Consider the following 21008-nt stretch of genomic DNA (forward strand, 5'->3'; position numbering starts at 1 on the left):
TTCTTGAGCGAGACTTCTTGCACAAGAACCCTTGCACAAGATGTTCTTGCGCAAGAACCCACCAGTGTAGACACAGCCAGAGTGTAGAAAATTGTGTCTGCTGCTGTTAGTTCTCCTTTATTAGGGTAGGTAGCAGAGCAGGGCCATGAGAGGAGGAGAACAGGAAGGAGGCAGAATTGAGACCTTTCAAAGTTTTGGCCCAAGCGAGGGAGTATGGGGGCATCATTTGAGCTCCCTGCCTCAGTTTCCAAAGTGTTGTGGGCCGGTTCTGCTTTCAGCTGAGGCTGTCAAGGAAACTTATTGGCGCTCTCTCACTCTCTCTCTATTTGGTTATTTGTATTTTGAAATAACAACTCCTGAAATAACTATTTCGAAAGAAGCTCATTCCTCTTCACAAACAGGCGTTATTTCAAAATAACAAGCCCATTCTTTGGCAATAGCAGGCGTGGCAGTGTGGGCGCTCGCCTTGTTATTTCGAAAAAAAACTCCCCGGTGTAGACACGCCCTAAGGCAGGGGTCTCCAACCTTTGTAACCACACGATCACTTTCTGAATGGAAGTGCAATCCACAATCTCTCTCAGACCCAAAAACCCTGCCCCCCTCCTTCGCACCCCTTCTTCGCAGCCAGCAAACCCCTCCATCCCAAGCCCTGTTGTGCCCCCCCGACGCGACTGTTCTGTGGAGATAGAACACAGGATGGGAGGGGGCACTCTGATATCAGAGCCCCTCTTCTCCCTTCCCTGCTCTGTGCCTCAAGCAGGAGGCTTCTGGGGGTGGAGGTAGGGGTGGGGGGCAGGAGATGAGCAGCAGCGGGGGGCAGAGCAGCTGAAGTGCCGGCACTTGACAGCCTCTTGGCCAGACCCGTCAGGATCCCCTGTCAGAGGCCCCAAGATCGACCGGTCGATCCCGATCGACGGGTCGGTGACCCCTGCCCAAAGTGGCCTCGGTGCCTCTCGACTGGGCAATGCACCACACCCAGAAGGCGTGCGGGTTACATGTGCCTCGGGTGAAGAGGTAATTCTTTACGTTTATTTAAACCCACTGCCTGTTCACTTCACGAATTCAAACGGACGCCTGATTCTTGTGTTACGCGAAGGGGTAAATAACATTTCCTCCTCCGCTTTCTCCACATCGTTCATGGTTTGATAGACCTCTGTCCTACCCCTGTTAGTCTTCTCTTGCCAAGGTGCGCCTTCTCCGGTTTTAAAATCTTTTACTCCCTTTTCTTTTATACCTGGCGTTGGCCACTGTGGGCAGTCAGGGCACTGGGCTAGACAGACGTTTGGGCCGTGAGGTCTGTTCCTGTTCTTCTCATCCAGCTTCTTTCATTGGATGGAAAAGCGGGGGGGTTGGAACGCTCGTCCTTCTTTTCACATCACGCATGAGAGCCTCTTGGCCAAACCAGTCAGGATCCCCTGTCAGAGGCCCCAAGATCGACCAGTCAATCCCGATCGACAGGTCGGTGACCCCTGCCCGAAGCGGTCAGTGGGGCAATGTTTCTTCCGGCGAAAGGTACAGAAGAGCCAGGCCCGTACTCAAAGGAGCAGTTTGTTACTTGCAGAGAGGGGCTGTCGCCCATCAGGAACATTGTCTTGTCTTTATTTTCGAGATGTAGGACACCCACAAGCTTGGTTTTCCCTGGGCCTGCGTCTGCGTGAGGGTACATGGAAGAGAAATGACTGACGGATGCGGTGTTTGTTTGCCATGGAGCAGAGCAAGTGCATCGAGCGACCGCTTAATACTCTGTCTGCAGGCTCGTGTGCCTACGGCTTCCCTTGCAAAGACTCTTGTAAACATCAGCTGCATCTTAGTGGCGAATCTGACCCTGTGAGGGACCCCGCAGCAGCTGGCAGCTTCTGTTGAGCCATTGGAAGCTTGTAGCGAAGGAAGGTGACAGAGGCTATTCTGGGGGGCCAAGGGAGCATGGTTTGCAATGTCTCTGGGACACAATCATGGGGACCCAGCGGGCTGTTGCATTTATCACCTTCTCCCTGGTTTCAGAGTTCCCAGGGCAGCTGGGCAAATGCCCACGGAGACGCAGGAGAGAGACATGGTTAGGCAGCCCAATAAGGAAGGTAGATGGGAAGTCTGGGTTGGGTTTCCGAGCTCTGCCACTGACTCACTATGTGGCCTGCATCAAGTCACTTCGCTGCCCGATGCCTCAGTTTCCCCTGTGTGAAACAGGATGACAATACCGCTTTTATCTCTCTTGTCTCTATAGACGTAAGCTCTTTGGGGAGGTGAATCATCACTTCCCCCGCACAATGGGGACCCACTATTGGATGGGGGTGTCTTCTAATACAAATATGAATGATGAGGTGGCAAATCACATTCATTTCCCATCTGCCAAACAGGGATGTAAAATCCTGTTGAATTAGTTAACCGGTTAACCGACTAGACAGGCTGGGAACTGGAGCAGATCCTAGCCCGTTGCTCCACTGTTTCCTGACCCCACGCAACAGAGTTTCCATCATCGTAACAACTCAGCACAACAGCCTTGAACGCTGTTACCCTCACAACCCCCATCCACTGGGGAGGAGCAGTTTCCCTGGTTGTACAGAGATGCTACCCACGGTCACCCTGGAAATCGGTAGCCAAGCAGGGCTGAATGGCCCCTATTCTCCAAACCCCAGCTAACACCCTACCCAGTCTGCCCTTCTTCCTGTCCCGGCCTGCCTCGCTGCAGGAACGTTTGCAAAGCGCGGTGCCCGCCTGAGCTGCAAAGAGGTGGGGGAAGGAAAAGGTTTGTGAATTTATTATCAGAGAGACTAGGAGCCCCATTGTGCGAGTCTCTGTGCCAGATGGTTTTGACAAAAATACCGGACACACGATCTGAGATGGGGGGGGGGGGGGGGGGAGACTGGCTGCAGGGGGAGCAGGGCTGGCTGGGAGGAGTTTGGGGGGAGCAGGGCTGGTTGGGGGAGCCTGGGGGGAACCAGCTGGTGGGGAGCAGGGCTGGCCAGGAGGAGGTTGGGGGGAGCGTGGCTAGCTGGGGAGGAATTGGCCAGTGGGGAGTGGGGCTTGGGGGGGGGAGATCAGTGGGGAACTGGCCGGTGGGGAGCAGGGCTGGTGGGGAGAACCTGGGGGGGGAACCAGCTGGTGGGGAGCAAGGCTGGCCAGGAGGAGGTTGGGGAGAGCAGGGCTGGCCGGGGGAGCGAGGGGGAGTGGGGTTGGCTGGGGGGGGAGAACAGGGGGAACCGGCTGATAGGGAGCAGGGCTGGCCTGGGCACACACAGATCCCGGGGTGCTGCCTGTCCTACGCACGGGGGAGTCCAGTCCCGGGGACTCTATCCCACCCCGGCCCTGCGCCCCACTGCGTAGCTGCATACTGTCCGGCTGGTAGACATGATCAAGCAGCGTAAGCGTGTCGACCAGCCAGGCAGGACGCAGCTACCTACGGACACTCGTGATAATAATAAAACTTATGTAATTAGAAAATACTGGACATTTTCTCAATTTGTTTCTCGGACAGGAAGCTCAAATACCAGACTGACCAGTTGAAAACCGGACACTTGGCAACTCTCCCTGAGCTCTGCAGGGCTGAATTTATCGGGGTGTTTCTCTTTTAGCAGCAGACTGCTAGCCAGCCGGCCCGAGCCAGCCAGGTGAACACTCTGCCTCAAGGTGAACACTCTGCCTCTCCATCCTCACCCCAGGGCTGCCCGGGGCTCTGGGGGCAATTCGAAGGCTGAGGTAGCAGCAGAGTTTGTGGTCCAGAACTCCAGGCCCTGGGGCAATCAGGGGTGGAGGGCTGGGGAGGGAGGGGCTTGTTTAGCAACAGAAGGGCCAATCAGTGGTCCCAGCTGGGCGAATGGGGTGCAATTAGAAAGATTGACCCCAGCTGTGGGGGAAGCAGCAGGCGCTCGGCTTAAATGGAGCTGGGCCTGCAGCAGCAGGAGGAGGAGTCTGGAAGTTTCTCTTTTGGAAATGCCTGAGAGCCGCCCCCCCTCTCTGCTGGACTAGGTAGGGGTTCCTGTGGGTGAGTCCTGAGCGAGAGCCTGAGGCAGGGGTGGGGAATTTTCTTTGGGTTGGGGGCCACTGACCCACAGAAAAATCTGTTGGGGGGCTGCACAGAAGTGAGAAGCAACCCCTTTGTCCCCCCCAAAATGGAACCCCCATACTGATGTGCTCCCTGACTGAGAAGCAGCCACTCCCCATGTTCCTCTTGCACACTGGTGCCTGGGGGGCTGGGCTAGTAGATTTCTGTGGGCCCTGCTTGGCTCTGGGGTGGGGCCAAAAATGAGGGGTTCAGTGTGTGGGAGGAGGCAGCTGGGAAGCAGGCTTGGGGTGCGGTGTCTGGGTGGGAGAGAGGGAGGGTGCAGGAGCAGCATGGGGGTGCAGGCCTGGGGCTGAGCGGGGGGGGGGGGGTACTGGCTGTAGGTTTCCCGCCCCTGGCCTGAGGGGAAGGAAAGTCGGGGCCAAGGAGCTTCTATGTGGGAGCTGGAGTCCAGGAGGGCCTGTTGTCGAGCGGGGAATATTGGAAGGGGGCCGAGCTGTGTTGTAACTTGGCCGGGGGGCTGAGACGCCAAAGACCCAGGGAGGAAATCTGTGGCAGAGATCAGCTGGGCGAGATGGCTGTGGCCACCAGTGGTGCGGGACGCTCGGTCCCCTGCAATGCCACGTCCTGATGGGAAGCGGTGACCGAGAGGAGAGGGATGTGGATGTTGTCACTTCAGATGAGCTAGGCCGTGCGAAGCGGGTGCTGCCGGGTGGCCTGCCCCAGGCTTGCCTGGCAGCAGAGGGAAGGGGCTAGTGATTTGCACATGGAGAATCCCTTCCCCTGGAGCTGCTGGCGTGGGAGAGGGGAGGAAGCAGGGTGCCAGGTGGCGTTGCTGCTTGTGCTGAGTGCCCCAGTGGTGTGAGTCGCTGCTAAATAAAAGCCCTTCTCAGAGAAATAACCAAGGGCGGTTTCCAGGGAATGTAGGGGAGCATGACGGCTTTGGAAGAGAGACTCTGTGCACGCATGCTCCCACCGGGCCTTTGGTGTGCAGATGGCTTCCTCCTGCCAGTGTGAAAGGTACTGTAGTCCTGGTGTATGATTTGGGTGGAAAGGCTTCCAGGAAACCTCTGCCTTTCCAGGAGGACTTTGGCACCAGGCATGCCTACCCTCTAAATCTCCTCTGTCAACATGGGTGTGTGTCACATGTGTTCCTCATGGGTGCATCATGCATGCACGTGTGCGAGGCATGTGCAAGTCCTGCAGGTGTGCTGGTGCATTGATCACGTAGACAGCATGCAAGTGCCATGCCTAGGTGTGTGAACTCTGGCCCTGCACTTGTGTGGCACACTGCTCGGACATGCGTGCAAAGTGTCCGTACACGATCCACGCACTGCATGTGGCTGTCATGCCTAGGTGAGAGGTGTGTGTGGAACGTCACATGTATGTGATGTCGGGCATATGTGTGCAGGCAAATCAGTAGGTGAAGCATTTCTGGTTAAGGAATAGTTGCCAGAGCTTTTAGGAGCCTGAATTCCCTATCCTCTGAGACACTTATTTGCCTTGTTGCTGGGTAGTGAATCTTTAGCCAGCATGCATGGCACTGCACATAACATCTATGATCAGCATCGCATCAAATCAGTCTGGAAATATTTGCTGCTGGAGAGCCTTGGATAACAGGAAAGGTTGGCATACGAAAAATAATCTACTGGAAGTTGCACTATTGTTGTTATCCAGACTGATCCAGCTGAGATGAAGGCTTGATTGTGTGAGGTGTTGAGCATACATCGTGTAAGACAATCGCTGGTCAAAGGCAGTCTTCATCTAAACAGACAAGTGGGGAGAAAAGTGACACACCCAGGGCCGTGCAGCAGACCAGTGGCAGAACTGGAACCAAAACGCAGGCCTCCCAAATCCTGGTGACTTAACCACTATCTCATGCTGCTGTCTCAAATTTGAAGCAGTATTGTATTTTATGATTATCAATCTTCCCTCAAATTTTTTCCATCCATGTGCAGATTTTTTTTGCATCCATGGGTGGAATAAATGTTTACGTACACAGAGGCAGATGCACCACCAGTAGAAACAAAGTGTACCAGCAGATGCTCTGTTAATCAGCTGGGTGGCATCTGAATCATTCCTGAGTGACCGCACAAGTGCAGAGCTTACAAAAAACACTGATCATGATCTTTTTCCCTTCCCGTGTTTGGGGCAGGGGCTGAAAATTTCATTCTGGGATATAGTCTATTACCACGAAATAACAAGAAGTGATCATCCTCCTGCAACCCCCTAACAATCAAGTGCTCTACCAAACTCCCCCACCACACGGCAGGCACCAGGGAGGAGACCGAAGCATGTCTGCAGTCCCAGATGATGAAATCTCCTCCAAATGAATATCTGCTTCCTTATAAGAAACACAATAGATGAACTCTGGGAAGGAAGCAGAGGCAGGTAACTCGTTCTTTGTCTGCACTAGCACGTTTTGTCACCAAAAACGGCCTTTTGTTGACAAAACAGTGAGAGCATTTACACCGCAATGCAACTTTTGCAACCCCTGCAAGAGACTCTTCTTTCCCTTTATTGTTGACAAAACCAGTGAGGATTCTGTTTTATCGAGAGAACTGGCTTCTGCCAGTATCCCACAATGCCTGCCCTGATGGCTCTGCTCAGTGTTCTGTGAACTCTGCTGCCCTGCAGGCCTGCGCACCTCTCTCTCCCCCCCCCCCCCCCCCCCCCAAAGCTCTGGCAATTGTTTGACAGCTGAGCAAGCTGCTCCGTTTGGGGGACAAAGAAAGAGCAAATCATTGGACTGCTCCTGTTCTGCCCTGCTAGGAACACAGCGGCAGGCAGGCTGCTGCTGCCGGGGGAGGGCTGGAGAGGCTTCTGTGCTGCTTGGACCTTCCTCAGCAGGGAGAGCTCCCAGAGCTATGAGGGAATCCCCAAGCAATGTGGGGATCAGCTCTGCCTTCCCACTGCTCTGTACTGTGGGATGCTTACCCACAATGCTTTGCTCTGTCACCAGGGGAGCTAGCAGTGTGGCCATGAAATGTTGACAATGGGAGGCAGAAAAAACGGTTTGACAATTTTTTTGCTTTTGACGACATTTGCATGTCAATGGCACTTGTGTTGCCAAACCTCCCCTGTGTAGACACAGCCTCAGTCTCTGGTCTTATCAATCAGAAGGGAAGAGGAATCCTTTTTACCTGAACGTATCGATTGGTTGCTGAACGAGCCAATCTGAGTTCTTGTGATGAGATCCAGTGTCTGGTGGCTGGTTTTTTTTTTTTTTTTTTTAAGAATGGGGTGAAACAAACACCAAAGGTCTCCTACAAGTCATTGTCCTACAGCGTTGAAATCTGAACATGTTACCGACAGTCAGTCTTCTTAAGCCCTGTCTAGAAGCCAGTCGCTTTGTAGCGAGAACTTGAAGCATTTACAATGACTGATCTGGGAATCTCTGACTTACTCAGGGCTGCTTTCTGCTTGTCGTAGGCTGCCTTGTTAGTGTCAGTGGAAGTCCAGGGTGGATTTGAGTTGCTGGTGCGCAAGAAAGCAAAGGGATGGGGTGAGGGGCACTGTAAAGGATGGAAAAGCAATCATTGCTGCAAACAATTTTGCAAAACCATGGCAGTTTCTTTCTGACTTGACGAAAATTAGTGGCTTGTCAGTAAAGGAGGCCAAATTCAAAACTCACTGGAGGGGAGAGGGAGAAACTCCTATTGGCCTTGGTGGACGTTAGATTAGCCCATTGAATGCAAGACGTCAACTGGAAGAGAACAGTGCACAGTCAAAAGGCAGGGCCCAGTGGCATGAACTAGATGCAAGGTGTATCATGACCTCTATTGGCATTGCATCTGGGCACCTCGCAGTCGGTAAAGACTGATCTTCTAAGACTACAGGCTTGTCTTCAATACTGTGCTAAATTGGTGCCATTTGCATGGAGGCAAAGTGGAGGTTGCATGGAAAACACGAGCTCCCTCGGCTCAGTCACTTGAGTGAGGATCCATGTCCTCATTCGAAGGTCAACAGCAGTCCTCCTCCTGACCCCAGTGGAGCCAGGGTCTGGCCACCGAGGTGTAGGTGCAGCAGATAAATCTTAGTTAAGATTGTCGGCTTTCTAGAAGAGGGTTTGATGGGACGTGTCCCCATGAGAGCGCCCCCTTTGGATGCTTCACAGAAAGTGCACTTTCCCAAACTCAGGCTTTCCAGCAATGGCAGGTTCTCAAAGGGTGTCACAAGAAAGAGGGAGGAAAAATTGTTGTCCTGGATCTCTGAGAATAGGACAAGAAGCAATTGGCTTGAATAGCAGCAGGCTTCCCGACTTCTTTGCCCCATTTTCCAAGTGATAAACAGATCTGAGGTCCTCAAGCAGTACTACACACGAGGGGAAAGGCAAACAAACCTGCCGGGGGGGTAGTCTAGTTATAATATTTGGCCTTTTCAAAGGGGCCCCCTCTACTCCAGTGAGTACACAAGCCTAGAACACTAGAACTGGAAGGGACCTCGAGAGGTCATCAAGTCCAGTCCCCTGCCCTCCCGGCAGGACCCAGCACCTAGATCATTCCTGACGAGATGTATCCAACCTGCTTTTAAATCTCTCCAGTTCTGGAGATTCCACAACCTCCCCAGGCAACTTATTCCAGTGTTTAACCACCCTGACAGGTAGGAAGTTTTTCTTAATGTCCAACCGCAATTCAAGCCACTCAGTTCTTTCAGCCTTCCCTCAGAGGTCATGCTTTCTAGACCTTTAATCATGTTTGTTTGCTCTTCTCTAGACTGTCTCCAGTTTCTCCACTTCTTTCCTGAAATGAGGTGCCCAGAACTGGACACAGGACTCCCAACTGAGGTGCAAAGCAGAGCGGAAGAATGACTTCTTGTCTTGCTCACAACACTCCTGTTAATGCCTCCCAGAATCATGTATGTCCACAATCATATTTAGCTTGTGTTCGATTATGACCCCTAGATCCCTTTCTAGTTGCCTAGGTCTCCAAGCACAAGGAATAAAGTCAGTCTCTTTCCCCCTTCCTTAGCATAGGAAGTCTTTGTGAGGCATTGCTAGCTACCAGGCTTCAAGCTGGGAAACTCAACCAACTCCTCCCTCTTCAGGGCTGCCCACCGCTGACTGAGGCCTCTCAACCCGCCCTAGCTTGCAGGTGTGGTAGGGCGGAGCTACTCCAAACCAAAGCCACTTAATCTCTCCCGTGCCGGTGGAGTTCATAAATCCTGTCAGTCTCTTTTTATACACGTACAGCTCCTAGCTCATGAGGTGCCAGTCCCTTACTGGGAGTCTGAGATGCTACTGGGACAAAATTCAGAAGGATCACCGTACTAGTCAGGTTTAGCAAAAACGAGGAGTCTTGTGGCACCTGAAAGATGGCTGTGGGGCTCCAGCCCACGAAAGCTGATGTCCAAATTAACGTCAGACTTTAAGGTGCCACAGGACTCCTTGTTGGTTTAGCAAAACCAGCCTAACACAGCCACCCCTCTGAATTTTGTCCCAATAGCATCTAAAGCTCCCAGTAAGGGACTGGAATCTTGTTATTATTGGAACAGAAAGGTGTGATTTGTAATCTATCTCCTACTATAATAGCTAGGCTATAGTGCTTTGACTTGGGGTTTCAAAGCCTGCCATGTGATTTAGGAGCCCTGTAATGGGGTGCTTTGGCCCTTGAAAGAAAAGGCAGTAGCTGAGAGAAAACAAGTTCCGGATGCCCTGTGCCAGGAAGTATCATCTGAGCAAAGATCCTGAGGACTTCAGGAACATAAGAACGGCCATACGGGGTCAGACCAAAGGTCAACCTAGCCCGGTGTCCTATTTACCACCAGTGGCCAATGCCAGATGCCTCAGAGGGAGTGAACAGAACAGGGAATCATCCAGTGAATGGATTTATTATCCAGTCCCAGCTTTTGATAAATAGAGGCCAGGAACACCATTCCTACTGAGCCTGGCTGCTAGCTATTGATGGACCTAACCTCCATGACTTGATCTAGCTCTTTTGAACCTTGTTGAAGTCCTAGTCTTCCCAGCATCCTATGGCAAGGAGTTCCACAGGTTGACTGTGCATTGTGTGAAGAAAAACTTCCTTTGGTTTGCACCTGCTACCTATTAATTTCATTGAGTGACCCCTAGTCCTTGTGTTATGGGAACAAGTAAATAACTTTTCCTTATTCACTTTCTCCACACCAGCCATGACATTATAAACCTTAATCATATTTCCCCCCTGTCCTCTTAGTCTCTTCTGATGTGGGAAGAGAGGAAGGCTCTCTTGCCTCTTCTTTAAGAGCCTAGGGTCAAGACCCAGGTGTCATTCAGCAAGGCAAAGGTCCCCGCTGTTTCTTTTCAGTCACCCAAATCTAAATTCAGTGAGTTGGGTGCCTAGCTTCCATAATAAGAACATAAGAATGGCCGTACTGGGTCAGACCAAAGGTCCATCCAGCCCAGTATCCTGTCTGCCGACTGTGGCCAGCACCAGGTGCCCCAGAGGGGGTGGACCAAAGACAATGACCAAGCGATTTGTCTCGTGCCATCCCTCTCCAGCCTCTGACAAACAGAGGCCAGGGACACCATTTCTATCCCCTGGCTAATAGCCTTTTATGGACCTAACCTCCATGAAACTATCTAGTTTCTCTTTAAACTCTGCTATAGTCCTAGCCTTCACAGCCTCCTCTGGCAAGGAGTTCCACAGGTTGACTATGTGCTGTGTGAAGAAGAACGTTCTTTTATTCGTTTTAAACCTGCTACCCATTAATTTCACTTGGTGTCCTCTAGTTCTTCTATTATGGGAACTAATATATAACACTTCTTTAATCACCTGTGAAAATCTCAGATTTGGGGCCCCTTATTTTTTTCCCTTGGAAGGAAAGAGCTGTTCCTTTAGGCACTTTGCTGCCCAAAGGGTCCCATTTAGGCTGTGATAAACCCAGCACCCCCACTAAGGCTGAACCTCTTGCTCAACCACAACTTCCTGTTAACAACATCGCCTTAAACAGACGTTCTCAGTAATAACATTTGCAGGACTGAAATTGCTTGGCCTGCACCCACCAGGTAATGAGGTTTCTATTCACTGGAGCAGCAATGGCCGCTACAGGGGATTTGGGGAATCAAAGGTCACTGGCGGCCCATTAAAGGAGTATCGTGGGGAGGGATTTTTGGGGGAAGAAGGGGGAGGAGGACTGAAAGATGCCCAAGAGCTCCCCCTTTGTAATCGCTGCGCTGAAGGCTCTGTGGGTTGTTTCCCTTTCTGCCGTAGCCGACGACACAAGGCAGAACAGTGAGCACAGGAATTGAGATGTCCAGAGACAGGGCCAGACAGATCCAGGATAAGGGTGAAAATCTGGAGGAAGTGTAGCCCACACACCTAAGCTATGTCTACACTGGCGGGTTGTTGTGCCAGAAGTATGCAAATGAGGCTAAGCATGGAATATTGCCGAGCCTCGTTTGCATACCTAATGAGCCGCCATTTTTGCAGAAGAGGCTCTTGCGCTAGAAGGAGCTGTCTACCCAGCCCCTTCCGCAAGAAAAACTCTCTTGCGCAATGCTGTTATGCCGATTATTTTCAGGAATAACGGCATTGCGCAAGAGGGTTTTTCTTGCGCAAGAAGGGGCAGTGTAGACAGCTCCTTCTGGCGCAAGAGCCTCTTCTGCAAAAATGGTGGCTCGTTAGGTATGCAAATGAGGCTCAGCAATATTCCACCCTTAGCCTCATTTGCATACTTCTGGCACAACAACCCGCCAGTGTAGACATAGCCCTAGTGTGGTTACCGTACAGTGGCACCTAGACCACAGCAACCATAAAGATCAAGAGACCTCTACAGCATGGGCTGGGAGCCAGTTGGCTTTTAGCTCAGAGGGTAGAGGCTCTTATACTCCGCTTCAGAGGTCCCAGGTTCAAATCTGCTGGTGGTGGTTACAGAAGCACAGTAGAGTAGCAGGGAAAAAACCTCTCACACTTCAGGCCTGACTCTTTTCTCTCATACACCCAGGGAAACTGGAGTGACTCCCTTGCATGTAGCAGGGTTACAATGTGGAACAAGCAAACATGACATCACAACCAGACCCCATGGGCAGATGTTGGAGTCCGAAGCACCCCCTCTTTGCTCGTGCTACCCTTGTGCCGTGGAGAAAGGAGACTTCCGAGCCCAGTTCACATACATACTAAAATCCTTTTATAATGGTCTTTCAGTGACAGTATCTACACGCCATAGAGCAAGTCCAAAGGGCCTCTATTGCAAATGAGAACAGGATCGTGGACTTCTCAGGGTCGGCGGTCCAGTTACTTTTGCTGTGACTAAATTCCTTATCTCTTCTTCCCTGATTGTGAATGCTCTTAGGAGTTAGCTAGTGTTTGACCTTATTACTTGCGTTCAGACCCTGGCCAAGTTCAGGCCCCATTATGCTCAATGCTGCATGCACACGTCGTAAGAGACAGGTCCTGCCTTCAGGAACTCAAATCTAAATTGCCATGATGGCGAAAGGAGTTTCTCCGTTAGTACTGATGGGAAGGGGAGCCAAGGCGCAAAAGGATTGACTTGCCTAAACAGTTGCATCGGGAGTTTGGGGGCAGAGTCAGGAATCGATCCCAGTTCTCCCGAGTCCTGTGTCGGAACCACAAGATCGGTCTTGTATCGAGATGCCAACTCATTACCTGCCTACCAGGGTCTCTTGCTACGATGCCCAACCAGTGCCTGATCTCAGCTCTCTGGAGCGTGGCGGTGTTTAAAATGTGTGATTTTTTTTTTTTTTTTTTTTTTTTTTTTTTTGCTGCATGCCACTCCACTCCAGGGTTTATTGCTGTCCCATTCTGACAGTCGTTTTATGAGCCCAGGGACCTGTCTACATCACTCTTGTTCATTTCAGAAAACACTTTGCAGAACAAACGAAGGCGAGGGGCAAGTGGAGCAGGAGCACTGCTCAGGTTGAATCTCTTGTTCGTTTTTTTTTTTTTTGCTTGTTACTTTTGCCGGCTTTCATGATCTTTCTTCATGAATTTCCTGAAAGCGACAAGGGCAATTTATTACAGGAGCCCGAGGCCTTGGGAATCTTCTGGAGACGTATTATTCCTGCTATTATCTTCCTCACATGAGGAGCGAGTTGTTCTTATCTGCCTTGCTCACATCCACTCATGCAGGGACAAGAGAAGATGCCGGAGATTTTTCATTAATCACTTTTATACCAAGAAATGAGGGTCCCGTCTGCATTCCAATCGCTTCTGGTCTCCATCACCATTTTTCATAGCAGCACTTCTGGCGGTTGTCGTATGCTGCTGAGTCGCGGCGCATTAATGACCAGCCTTTCAGTGTCCAGAGTGAAGGCTTAAACTTAATGGACATTCCAGCGGGGGAAATCTGTTACCACTGTGCCTTCCCCCCTCGCTATTTCTCTTTTCTGGGAGTGTGTGTGGGGGGGGGGGGGGAAGCTAGTTTAACAAGAGTTGAGGAGTTTGAGCGGAATCAGAGTGAGTCGGTAGCTAGAAAAACTTGGAAAAACAACAAATATTCTAGTAGCCCCTTAAAGACTAATAAAATATGTAGATGGTAGTTGGACCTTAACTTCATTGACAAGTTTGGGAGCCATCAAAAAGGTATGAATAAAGACATTACTTGGCTAGCACACTATCTTCCACATCCTAATGACTTAACCAATTAAACAATGTGTACTTAAGAACAATTGGCACCTTCTCTATCAGCTTCTTGTAACTTGAACACTCTAATTCACTATTTTTTTTTCCCCTTTCTTTCCCCCCCCCATCTCCTATTTATTTTTGGATCTGGCCTTTTAATACTCCATATCAAGAAGCTCATGATATCACTGACATATTTGGTAAGAATTTAGGAGTGAGTTCAGATTTCTGATCTTGGGCTGGGGGTAGGAGTCATGTATTGTGATTCCCAAGATGAGAAGCGTAGGCGTTCCTTGGAGGGCAAACATTCCAGTAGCTTCACAAATGTTTTCCATCTAGGTGGAGATTGGCAAAGCACTACTTTTTTTAGCACACATCCTAAGCTGTGGTGCAGACGTCCCTCATCCAAAAACAAAATGATCTGGACAAACTGGAGAAATGGTGAGATACAAATAGAGTGAGGTTCAGTAAGGACACATGCAAAGCACTGCACTTAAGGTATGTCTACACTTGCAGCCTAATTTGAAATAGGGCTGCAAATGGAGGCATTCGAAATTGCAAATCAAGCCTGGGATCTAAATATCCTGCGCTTGATTTGCATGTTCCCAGCTGGGTGCCATTTTTCAAACTGACAAGCCCGGAATAACTGCCCTCATCCGCACGTGGTAGTGAAATGGGCGTTCGAAATAAAGCCCTAGTTTGAAATACCTGTTAAACCTCATTGCAGGAGGAATAACAGGTATTTGGAACTAGGGCTTTATTTTGAATGCCCGTTTCATTGCTGTGTGTAGATGTGGGCAGTTATTCCAGGCGTGTTTAATTTCAAAAATAGCACCCAACTGGGACCATGCAAATCAAGCGCAGGACATTTAGATCCTGGGCTTCATTTGCAATTTTGAATGCCTACATTTGCAGCCTTATTTCGAATTAGGCTGCAAGTATGGACATACCTGCAGGGAGGAACAACCAGTTTCACACATACAGAATGGGAAGTGATTGTCTAGGAAGGAGTCCTGTAGAAAGGGATGTAGTGGACCGCAAGCTAAATATGAATCAAGAGTGTGACACTGTTGAAACAAACAATCAAACATCATTCTGGGACACATTATCAAACAGGAGTGTTGTGAGCAAGACACGAGAAGTCATTCTTCTGCTCTACTCTGCGCTGATTAAGCCTCAGCTGGAGTCTTGTGTCCAGTTCTGGGCACCACATTTCAGGAACCATGTGGAGAAATTGGAGACGGCCCAGAAAAGAGCCACACAAATGAGTCAAGGTCTAGAAAAATGACCTATGAGGGAAGAACTGAGTTTGTTTAGTTTGGAAAACAGGGGACAAGATAACAGCTTTCAAGTACCTAAAAAGGCGTAACAAGGACGAGGGAGAAAAATGGTTGTTCTTGGCCTCTGAGGATAGGACAAGAAGAAATGGGCTTAAGCTGCAGCAAGGGAGGTTGAGGTTGGACATTAGGAAAACTTCCTAACTGTCAGGGTGGTGAAGCACTGGAATAAATTGCCTGGGGAAGTTGAGGAATCTCCCCCTCTGGAGATATCTAAGAGCAGGTTAGACAGACGTCTATCAGGGATGATCTAGATGGTCCTGGGTCCTTCCGTGAGGGCAGGGGACTGGACTTCATGACCACTTGAGGCCCCTTCCGGGTCTAGTGTTCTATGATTCTAAAGGTGATCGGAGCAAGTCATTTCTGTGTCTGGTTTCCCTCCCAACCTTTGTCTCTCATGTTTCGTCTGTAAGCTCTTGGGAGGGGTGTGGATATACAATGGTGTCTAATGGTCACTGGCACCTCGATGCTACTTAAAATCCAAAGATAAAAGCTCAGGGTCAGCTGCGGGACTCAAAAATATTGCAATCAGTACCATCTCCCATTAAGGTGCCCAAGACAAAAGGCTCTGGCATGTTGGGAATATCGAGCTGTGACGGTCAAGAGGCGAGGCAGGCCAATGGAAAAGCTCCTCAGTGCTGGCGTGGTTTGGTGGAGCTAGGTCAGGCCGAAAGACAACCTTGTTCCACACTAGGGCTATGTCTACACTCGCGGCTTCTTGCGCAAGTAATATGCAAATGAGGCTAAGCGTGGAATATCACTGAGCCTCATTTGCATACCTAATGAGCCACCATTTTTTCAGAAGAGGCTCTTGCGCAAGAAGGAGCATCTACACTGCCCCTTCTTGCACAAGAACAACCCTCTTGCACAACGCCGTTCCTCCTGAAAAGTAAGAGGTGTAACAGCGTTGCACAAGAGGGTTTTTCTTGCGCAAGAAGGGGCAGTGTAGATGCTCCTTCTTGCGCAAGAGCCTCTTCTGGAAAAAAATGGTGGTTCATTACATATGCAAATGAGGCTCGGTGATATTCCATGCTTAGCCTCATTTGCATATTACTTGCGCAAGAAACCGCGAGTGTAGACATAGCCTAGAGGAGCAATTGGCGGACAGCTGCTGGGGCCTGTGGGGACCCAGAGGAGAAAGCTGTTCTGTTTGGCTTTCAAGCAGGACCTACATCCAATTCGTTAATGTCAATTGGAGGTAAATTGAGTTGAGCTTTTGTAACCCTAATGAATCCTTTGCTGGTTACAGTAAATTTATTCTTTTGATTTCCTTTTTTCTTGTTTCGTGGCTTTATTTTTATAGTTAATGTTCCTCTTCTGGCAGCAGCTTTTTTTTTAAAAAAAAATTCTCTTCCATTTGAAAAGCTCTGGTTGATTCCAATTAAATACCCCCTTTGGGATTATTAAAAAATGCAGACACGAGCCCCTTTGTTTCCATGGTAACGTGGCCGCCTCCTTGGCGTCCAAATGAAAAGTGTGAAGGCTTTTGAGGAAAGACTTTGTCTGGGCTCCCCTCCCCCACTCTCTCTTCCTCTTCCCAAAACTATTCATGCCGAAGGGAGTTGCTCTTGGGATATCGGTAGCTCTTCTCCCAATTTTAGCCTTGACTAACGCATCCTACTGTGTCTGGACTGCACGTTTTCTTGAGCCCTCCAAATTGAAGTTAGCATCCTTGGATCCTTTAAAAGAAGGAAAACTCCTGCAAGAATGGAGTATAGTCTAGGGCCAGGCCTATGCTAAAGGGGAAGGTCGACTTCAGATATGCAACTCTAGTTACATCAACCCCAGCTACGCAGTTACTGAATCTTAAATCAGGTTTCGTGACATTCACACAGCGGGAGGTTGACGGGAGCAAACTCTCCCATTGGCTTCCCTTTTGCTTCATGAGGAGCAGGACTGTTGGTGCCAATGGGGGAGCCCTCTTAGTTTGACTTAGCAGGTCTTCACTAGACTCGCTACATCGAACCCCGGCAGATCGATTGCCGCAGCATTGATTTTCTATGTAGTGTAGACCTGGCCAAAAGGGAGTAAGGTCCCTGGGTCCTAGTTCTGCTCCTGGCTTAGCTATACCTACCTGTATCCATTTCCAGATCTGTAAAACGAGGCTAGTACTGACAGGCCTCTTAGTAAATTTCATGTCCTAAGCATCTCTGCTCATCCACAGCTTAGAATTAGAACAAAAGTGTGCAAACCCCCTCCCCCCACACCCCAAACCCAAACTTACAAAAACCAAAAAAACCCTTCACTTCTGAATGATTCCACGAGGAGTAACGGTAGTTCAAATTAGGATCTTTAATTCGAACTACCTACTCCGTGCTGCGTGTAGCCGCGGGCACAGAGTTCAGACTAAGGGGGATTTAAAAATGGCGGCACCCGGAAACATGCAAATGAAGCCCGGGATATTTAAATCCCGGGCTTCGTTTGCAACTCCGCTTGCCCTCATTACCCTACCTAGCTCGAATTAACGAGCTAGTGTAGACGTACCCTGAGTGACTTATGCGTATGTGAATCACGCTTATGGGTCTGGGTCTGCGGGGGGCACGTGGACATGTCTTTAAATCCAGACGGAAGCAGCGAGGGGAGACAATTGGAACACCTGCTGTGTCCCTGACATTTTTCTCCCTTCTTCCTGTAGTTAAGAGGCGGGGTCCGATGTGAACTGACATCTTTGCAGCTGTTAATTATTGACCCTGCGTTCCATAAAGGCTGTATTTGGCCATTAAGTCTCCGAGGGAGGGAAGCAAAGCCTACCAGCCAAATGATTATCTAAATAGCAAGAGAATGTCTCCTACCTAGTGCTCCTTTTATCGGCTGGTCTCTTCCTCTCGGTTGCTCCGTGCCTGCTCCCCTCCCGACTGTGAGTAACAGGGCTTCTGGCTGAGGTCTCTAGGCCCACCGAGGCTATGTCTACAATACGAGTTTTCTTGGCAAAAAATATCTCATTTGCATATTTCCTGGCAGTCTATTTTTGCACTGGGGTTTTTGCGCAAACACAAGCAGTATGGTCATTTTTCTTTTTGCGCAAAACCCCCGTTTTCTGCAAGAGCCTTATGCCCCCAAAAGGAGGTATACCGAACTTCTGGAAAAGGGGGGGTTTGCGCACAAAGAAAATGTCCGCACTACTGCTTTTTGCGCAAAACCGGATTGGCAGAAAATATCCAAATGAGATCATAACTCATGCAAATGAGTCTCTCATTTGCATATCTTTTGCCGAGAAAACTCGTGTAGACGTAGCCCAAGAGACTAGATTTAAGGCATGAAAAAGAAACAATGCAGAAACACTGGTGGCATGTGGTCCGGGGTCTCCTCGTGTAGCTTCTCCATGTTGTGAAGAAGCCAGGGGATTCTGAAACCACTTCCAAGAGACGAGAGAGCAAGCGACATTTCTTATGAGGGGGAGAGCTGGGCCCTCCTCCGCATGTAGGGAGGGGTGTTTCTTGGAAGGCCAGTATTTTGTTATGCATGTATTGGAATCTTCTACCACTTAAGGAGACGGTTGCCAGGCAACTGGTGATGGAGTGGAACTCCTGGTCCAAAAGGGATTCTGGTGGCTCTGGTTGGCACCGCTGCCCAGACCGTTAAAAGTCCAGTCAGTAGGGGCCAGGGGTCTACATAGCTCCTGGAGGGGGCTGGCATGTCCCTGAAGCCCAGGAGGCTCCGCAGCTCCCATTGGCCAGGAAACAAGGCCAATAGGAGCCCTGAGGATGGCACCTGCCTGGGGCTACCCAGGTATTTATGCAATGAGGGATTGCAGATCTCAGGCATCCCCTTCCTGGGAACCAGCATAAGCACCACCAGGATACCACACGCTAGCCCGGAGCATCCTCCTGTACCCCAAACTCCTTGTCTCCCAGAGCCCACACCCCCCAGCCTGGTGCTAGTGAGTAAGGGTGAGGAAGAGCAGTGGGAAGATGGGGGGAGGGGATGAAGCAAGGGGGCGGGGCTTCAGAAGGGGTGGAGTCTTGGAAGGAGGGGGCCGGAGAAGGGGTGTTTTCTCTGTGTGATTAGAAAGTTGGTCATCCTCTTAAGTGGGGTCCGCTTGTCATGCAAGTATCCGCCATCTTGGCAGCGCTGATGTCTGCCCATATGGATGGCTTTTCCTTGGGGTCTTTCCTGCTGCTCTCTCCTGCCATGCAACTCCCTTTCCCCCCACTTCCTGCCTGCATCCAAACCAGCAGAGTCTGCCGTCTGGGTTTTTGTTGTCTGTACCACACTGACTTCCGTCCTAAGGCGTCCATGTTTTGCACCGCGCAGCATGGCAGGGCGCGCCGGTGTCTATACAGTGGGGTTTTCTGTGAATGGCAAATGTTTGTGATACACAATCCCTCAGGTGACTCACACACGTCCAGCTCTCCTCAGTCTCATTAGAGCGCCCTTTGTGTCCCCACCCTACGTGCACTGCACTGTGTTTGCCCCCACTTCCAGCTTGTAGTCAAACTGAACTTTCACTGAAGTGTCAAAAAATCGGCTTGCTCCCCGCCACCCTGCTCACTTTTTAAAGTTTCATGCAACTTTGCTGCAAACGAATGGGCTTGCTCGTGTGGTGTTTCCAGCCTGAATTTGCTGCTCCCAGTGGACCAGCAGGTGCACTCTGCCAAGGGGGTACTCCTCTGAGCTGCTGGCAGGTCTGCACTGGGTGCAGGGGTGGAACTGGCTTGTGTAGGAACTCCCTTGGATCTAGCTAGCACAAGGACCCATAGCAGCCAAGGTACAGTAGCAGGGCTTTCAGGGCAGGCTGGCTGCTTCTGTAAGGTCCCAGGTGGGCGCAGGTTGAAGGCTGGCATAGGTGGGAGGGTGAGGAGGCAGGGTTTCGGGTCTACCTGTGCAGATACAAATGGCTACTTGCGGATGCTGGCATCCGGGGAGAGACCTTGGCATCTGCCAATCCGCAGGGCTCTGCTCCCACACGCTGCGGCCAAAGGAGACGAGCGTAATGCTGCCACTCCCAGGAGCTAGCGCCCCATGCCGGCAGCTCCTCCCGGTCATGTGGCTGTACAGCCCCGCCCCCAGCAAGGCTGCACCTCCTCCAACAGGACGTGGCGCTGGGGGCAGGGCTGGAGGCGGTACAGCCACGTGGCTAGGAGAGCTGCCAGCATGGGGCCCGGGCTCCTAGGAGTGGTGGCATCACACTCCTCTCTGTTGGCGGCAGCGTCTCCTGGGAGTAGAGACCTGCCGAGCAGCGGATACCGCTATCTAGTTGCACCCCTGGGTAGACATTTGGATCCGCCCGGAGCTCTACCGACTTGGTGTCTCTTAAAGTGTCCGCCTTTGAGTGCATCAGAATCTCCACTTCCACTTTTTTTAAAAAAAGTTTCTGGCTCATGGTTGCAGAGAAATACTTGGATCCCCCTTTTCAAGCTTGTCCTAAACGCTCAAACCGGAAGGCCAATAAAAAGAACCAAAACCACCTTAACAAAAAAAAACTAAAACAAAACTCCCCAATATTTAAGCCAAGCTTATTAAGTGACCCGACTCTCAAACTTTCCCGTGACGGGCGTTGGCAATATTTGGCTTGCCAAAGCAGCTTGACTCTGGTGATCCTTTGTGCATCTGCATGAGGCTAAACACTAAGGTAATTTGGCAAAGGTAGAAACTGCCTAATGCCTTCTCCTTCCGTCTCCTTCCGTTTCTGGGCTGTCATTTCAGCAACATCTTTAACACATGAAAATCCTTCTTGGAGTCCATAGTAATTATAGGAATTTATCACAATTGCCAATCAAGGTGTTCTGGAGAGACTCATCTTTCTTGTTTAAATTAGCTTTCACCACACGCAAACCACAAGTTTATCTTTAGGAAATCAATAACAGGGAAATTACAGATTACATGGAAGGATATAACACCCCCAGCTATTTGCTATGCATAATTCCTTAGGCAGCCTCGCATAGCAGTTTTCGGGAGGGAAGGAGTTCTAGTTCAGGACAGTAGGAATAGAAAAGTCCAGTCTGTGTGGAGGGATGGACCACAAGCTAAATATGAGTCAACCGCGTGACACTGTTGCAAAAAGCAAACATGATTCTGGGAGGCATTAGCAGGCATGTGGTGAGCAAGACACGAGAAGTCATTCTTCTGCTCTACTCTGCGCTGATTAGGCCTCAACTGGAGTATTGTGTCCAG

The 21008-nt window shown here is 50.3% G+C and overlaps 1 long non-coding RNA gene across 1 annotated transcript in view; it reads left to right on the forward strand.

Annotated features, from left to right (window-relative positions):
* The first annotated feature begins 3862 nt into the window (after nt 1-3862).
* Nucleotides 3863-21008, forward strand: part of LOC142820954 (uncharacterized) — a 52179-nt gene continuing 35033 nt past the window's right edge. Inside the window, exon 1 of the long non-coding RNA XR_012897984.1 lies at nt 3863-3963. This is a non-coding gene — a long non-coding RNA (uncharacterized LOC142820954). The remainder of the gene's footprint in view (nt 3964-21008) is intronic.

This window comes from Pelodiscus sinensis, chromosome 28, assembly GCF_049634645.1.
Source record: "Pelodiscus sinensis isolate JC-2024 chromosome 28, ASM4963464v1, whole genome shotgun sequence".
Taxonomy (NCBI): Eukaryota; Metazoa; Chordata; order Testudines; family Trionychidae; genus Pelodiscus; species Pelodiscus sinensis.